Source organism: Berghia stephanieae, chromosome 12 (assembly GCF_034508935.2).
Source record: "Berghia stephanieae isolate SIO BIC M18660-M18661 chromosome 12, UCSD_Bste_1.3, whole genome shotgun sequence".
NCBI lineage: Eukaryota > Metazoa > Mollusca > Gastropoda > Nudibranchia > Aeolidiidae > Berghia > Berghia stephanieae.
Genome location: NC_088371.1, coordinates 31,261,395 through 31,267,498, shown reverse-complemented (window position 1 = coordinate 31,267,498; position 6,104 = coordinate 31,261,395). Strand labels below are relative to the sequence as shown.

The 6,104-nt window shown below is 34.1% G+C and overlaps 1 protein-coding gene across 6 annotated transcripts in view; it reads left to right on the top strand.

Moving 5' to 3' along the window:
* The window catches only part of LOC144957910 (uncharacterized), a 318,367-nt gene that overhangs the window by 258,495 nt on the left and 53,768 nt on the right, over nt 1-6,104 (top strand). The gene's annotated exons all lie outside the window — the stretch shown is intronic.

Genomic DNA, 6,104 nt, shown 5'->3' with positions numbered 1-6,104 from the left:
TTATTATTATTATTTTATTATTATTATTATTATTATTATTATTATTATTATTATTATTATTATTATTATTATTATTATTATTATTATTATTATTATTATTATTATTATTATTATTATTATTATTATTATTATTATTATTATTATTATTATTATTATTATATTATTATAAGTATTATCATTAAATAATAATAATAATAATAATTATTATTATTATTATTATTATTATTATTATTATTATTACAGCAATATTGCTGTAATTATTATTATTAATATTATTATTACTATTAGTGGAAGTAGTAGTTAGTAGTAGTAGTAGTAGTAATAGTAGTAGTAGTAGTAGTAGTAGTAGTAGTAGTAGTAGTAGTAGTAGTAGTAGTAGTAGTAGTAGTAGTAGTAATAGTAGTAGTAGTAGCAATACAGTGTAGTAATAGTAGTAATTAATGCCATTATTTACTATTTAACTCCTTGAAAAGGTACAAATGTTTTCTCAAACGGCATCCTGAACTAACAGAAAGAAAAGCGTGTCCTGTTGGTATAAAGAGGGCCTAGTAACACCCCAATGCATTGAATTATGGTTTAACGACCTGGAGAACTACATTTCTCAAAGTGAGGATCCTGATATCCTACAGGTATTAGAACTTTCATACTAATGTTTTTCTCTATACAATAGCATCTTTAAACATTAAATCTGATTTGTACTTATACACAAATCTATTAGTGTAAAATAAAATGATTATCTTGAAGACAATAAATATAAAATATTTGTATTATTAGATTTTGAACATAAATACAGAACTGCCAACCCCATCTGATGAGAATGTGTACAATGGGACCTCAAAATGGGGGAGATTTCATAAAAATGGGTACAATCCTGAAATCGACGGAAACTAACCATTGTGAAAGTAAGAGGAAGGTATACTTACATAAAGTCACACAGCACAAACTCAATTGCAGCAACAATGATGTTCCCAAGACTATAATCCAATCCTTTCAGAATTCTACCTCCCATAATTGGTCAAAAAATATATGACTATCCACTTGGTCACCAAGGTTTCTCAATAGGCTAGAAATAATACTAAAGAAAACTGAAGTGATTCCCTACACTGAAAATGGGCACAATCTTGGGGGAAATGCGTACAAGCGTACAATAGCTGAAAATGCGTACAATTCCGCATTTTTTGCGGTAGGTTGGCAGCACTGTAAATATGGAACTGTTTCATGACCACTAATTAAATAAAATTTAAATTGCAATGAAAGTATTAATGAGATAAGAAAATGAATAAAAGTATGCAATCCGTACAACAGCTTAACCATGATTTCAAACTGCTCTTCCATCTCGCAATAGGACGCAAACATTCAAATTTCTCTTCTAAAACTTCAAGATATAATTTTTATTTTTCTTACTAACACACGAACAATTTTACACACGAACAATTTTCAGAGAATCCTACTACAGTGATTCAAATAATAAAAATCATTGATAAAATCTTTTTTTTATCATTCATTATGATGGAATCTTTGTTTATAAGCCTTGATCATATTGTAGTTATGTTATCTAATCTAAAAATACTTTTCTGTTACAGGATCCAAGTCGCATATTTAATGCAGACGAGACAGGTTTTCCTCTCTGCATTAAAACCAAGAAGGTTATGGCCCCTACGTCATGCAAAAGAGATCAGAACCTATATATTTCTACAATCAAATCAAAGCCTCAAATAACAACAATGTGCTGTACATCTGCAGAAGGGGACTTCACAACTCCCATGATCATAATGCCTCGAGTTCAGAAAACAGTCGATGTAGAAGGGCAATTTAGTGGTTGTAAGGGTGCCATTAGTGAAAAGGGATGGATGACAGCAGATTTATTTTCAAAATGGTTGAAGGACGTATTTGTCCAAATGTTGGATATGAAAAAGGTAAAACGCCCTGTTCTCTTATTTGTTGATGGATCCTGTACTCACAAAAGTAAACGTGCAAGTGACTTTTGTGTGGCAAATGGCATTATACTGTATTGCCTTGAACCACATGTTGTACATTTAATTCAGCCATTAGATTTAAATTTTTTCTCTGTGATGAAGCAAAACTGGGAAGAGGCTGTCTCTGAATTTCAAACCAGAAATAAAGGATTATCCGTGACAAAGAGTGCTTTTGCACTTGTTTTTGGTTCAGCATACACAAAAACATGCACGCCAGAACTGGCAAGAGCAGGTTTTAAAAACTCTGGTCTCTTTCCATTTGATAAAGAAGCAGTGCTTAGCGCCAATAAGATGCAGTCTGCACGTCTTCTTGCCACTACAAACCCACCACCATCATCATCATCATCATCACCACAATCATCTTTTCCATTTTCATCTTCACCACCACCACCACCACCACCACAACCATCATCATATATCACTGTATTGATATACAATCCTAATCCTATCCTATCACCACTGAATATTCTAGCAGTAATAGAGAACATCATCACAGAGGAAATGAAAACCCAATATTTGCGTAGATTTGAGAAAGGGTATGACGTAGATGATGTTCTTTACAACAAATGGAAAGAGTGCCAACTCATCTTATTAGGATCATCTGAAATTTGAAAACTGCCTACCTCTTCTGTTGCATCAACGATTTGTGAAAAATAAACAAAGAAATAAAAGAAGAAGGGCACATTGGCAAACTTTGGCTCTTACTCTTACCAACATTGAGACAATTGACTTTCTGGCAGAGAGAGAAAATAAAAAGAAGGAAGAAGAGGGAACAGAAAGAGGAGAGAAGGAAGAGGAAAGAAGAAAACAAGAGAATGATGCTTCGAAGGGGAAGAAAAATAAAGTGGTATCCAACAGGTGTTATGTATGTAAATAAAAAAAAGCTGAACAATGGTTGAGATGCGATAATTGCACCAGATGGTACCACAAAAAATGTATTTCAAATTCTGAAATAAATTGGGATTCACTTAAAACATGACATAGACAATACTGATATTTGTGTTTTTGTTTTTTGCAAATGTTGTATTTAGATTACTTGAATTTAATGAATCTTTTCGTTTCTAACAAATAAAAAAAAAGGTATCAGCTTTTCATCACACAACCATAAAGGTAACAAACCAATTAAGTTTATCCCTATTTCCTTACATTTTCCTAACATTAATGATAATATTTCATGAAAGCTATTACCAAGCCAAGCCTATTGTCACACGAAGTAGATTTTTTTTTCTTTACTTTTAATAGGTACCACAAGAGAAAATTTTTGAATATTTAAAATTGATTTTACTTATTATATTCATAAAGCATTCTGATGGTCATGGAAAACAATTTTAAAATTTTAAAAATCCATACATAAATAAGAAAATGAGAGCAAATTCATAATTATGTAATATGTCAGGAATTTTGCTGCTGTAAAGTTTTAAAACGGCATTTTTCTACCTTTAATGCCCATCTTTTATTGTTTAAGCGGTATAGAAATAAAGCTGAAACCGTCCTCTTTAAAACGATACCAAATTTAGCTCTGTACGTTTTTTAATGGCCGAGGTATTAATGCTTGAATGACCCGGTTTAAAAATAGTCCTTTTCTCGACATGTAATGTAAAATATGTAGGTCTTTTTTCTGCGTACTTTTATTTTTTTCAATACTATTTTTTCCTTTAAAGGCTGAAAATGTCAGTTTGAAATGAAGTGCAATATTTTCTCACATTCTATGCTTGAGAATTGATTTTGAGTAATTTGGTAATATATCCATCTGAATTGAAGTACAGTTTTCTTCACCAGTTTTCCTCTGGGGAGGCTCCCCAGGGAAGAGAATCTGAATTTTTACAATTTAACGAAAATGTTACTCTGGTCACACACACTAAAATCCATAAGCTACATGGTTATTTAGCTCTGAACAAGCTTGTTGGCTTATTGATGATGGGATTTCCAAGGTACAATTTCAATATCAGACCAAAAGTAAAAATACCAAATTATGCGATGAAAGTGTGAAACAGTTTTAAAAGACCCTGTTTGGGATCTTTGCCTAATGTGGTATAAAAATCCATATTATTATAGTATGTTGTACCAACGTGCCTCTTCATATGGCATACATATTTTTTTTCCATTTCTCCTTGTGGGCCAGACTTGCCATGTTTTCTAGCTGGTCTATCCTGTTCCACTTTATAATAATTTGCCCTTGTGTCTTTGATCTAAGACAGCAATGTGGTCTAGTGGTATGAGACTCGCTTTCGGATTGGAAGGTCCTGGGTTCGAGCCTCGCTCAGCGCATAGTTGAGTCCTTGGAAAAAAACTCTTTACTCACATTCTCTCACCGTACTCAGGTGTAAAATGAGTACCAGGCGTCATGTCTCGTTGTACAGGTTATGTGTTGCTCTTGGGCAGGGACCCCCTGTATATTTTGAGCACGTTTAGTGGATATTGCTCTATATAAAAGCTCAAGTTTTTTATTTTTTAAGATAAAACCAATTTGGTTTTACTAAGGACCTGCTTTTTTTTTTAAGGCAAATAGATGAAAAGTTTTTCTTAAAAAATAGTTTAATTTTATTTTGAAGTTGAAAAAAAATTATTTATTCTTTTGTTGTGGAGTAGTAGCTAAAAGAATGGTTCTTAACGCATTAGAGTGCATTCCCTTCATACATTTTGGTGGGTTTGTAAGCTGGTGACTTGTAGAGCCTTCAATTCACAAGCAAAGTCGAGATTATTTCAGACATCAGTTTACCCAGAGAGAGAGAGAGAGAGAGAGAGAGAGAGAGAGAGAGAGAGAGAGAGAGAGAGAGAGAGAGAGAGAGAGAGAGAGAGAGAGAGAGAGAGAGAGAGAGAGAGAGAGAGAGTTAAGAATGTATATACAGTCATACCTGCCTTAGTGACTACCTCTATATAACAAAAATCTGAATTTTAGAGACAATGGTACAGAAGTGGAAAAGGAAAAGTGAAAATAGGAATGATTCCGCCAAAAGTGGAAGGGTTGGCAGGTATGATTCACCCCCCCCCCCCAACTCTCGATTCTTCAACCTGTCATGGTTTCACCCATGATATTTAATCATAAGATTTTTTTTCATTGATTCCTTGAATTTGCCACTTTTTGAGGTCAAAAAATTGTTGCAATTAACCAGTGACTTTTATATTGAATGAATCCCATTTCTTGGGAAATGTTGCGATTAACCGATAGTTGAGGTTAACAGATTTGTGATTGTCCCCATTGGACTGTGTATATGTAAACACAATGCCAAATATAATCCCAAAGTTTCCTTATCTCAAATGAAGTAAAGTTCCAAAACCTAATGGTAGTGATTGCAGTAGGTACTGGTGGTAGTGAGGATGATGTGGTGTTGGTGATTGTAGTAATAGTGGTAGTGATGATGATGTGGTGGTAGTTGTAGTTGTAGTAGTAGTATTAGTGATGATGATGTGGTGGTGGTGTTTGTAGTAATAGTGGTCGTGCTGATGATGGGTGGTGGTGGTAGTTGTAGTAGTAGTGGTAGTAATGGTGATGTGGTGGTCGTAGTTGTAGTAGTAGAGGTAGTGATGATGATGATGAGGTGCTGGTGGTGCTTGTAGTAGTAGTGGTAGCGATGACGATGATGTGGTGGTGGTTGTAGTAGTAGTAGTCGTGGTAGTGATGATGTGGTGGTGGTGGTTGTAGTGGTAGCGATGTGGTGGTGGTGGTGGTTGTAGTAGTAGTGGTAGTGATATGGTGGTGTTGGTGGTGATTATAGTAGTAGTGGTAGTGATGATGATGTGGTGGTTGAAGTAATAATGGTAGTAATGATGATGAGGTGGTGGTGGTTGTAGTAGAAGTGGTAGTGATGATGATGTTGTGGTGATGGTGGTTGTAGAAATGGTAGTGATGATGATGTGGTGGTGGTGGTTGTAGTAGTAGTGCTAGTGATGATGATGTGATGGTGGTTGTAGGGATGGAGATTAAAGTAAAAGTAAAAAGTCCTTTTATTCAATCAACTTTGCTATGAAACCAATCCTCTCTAAAATGTACAAGAAATAACACTCACTTTTTCCTTTTCCAACGAAAATATCTTTTGTTGACAGGTCTAATTGTTTGTAGCAGACAACAAATTTCTCAAAACGGTCACGTGAGAACGTACAAGTACAAGGTACAGTACAATTACAAAT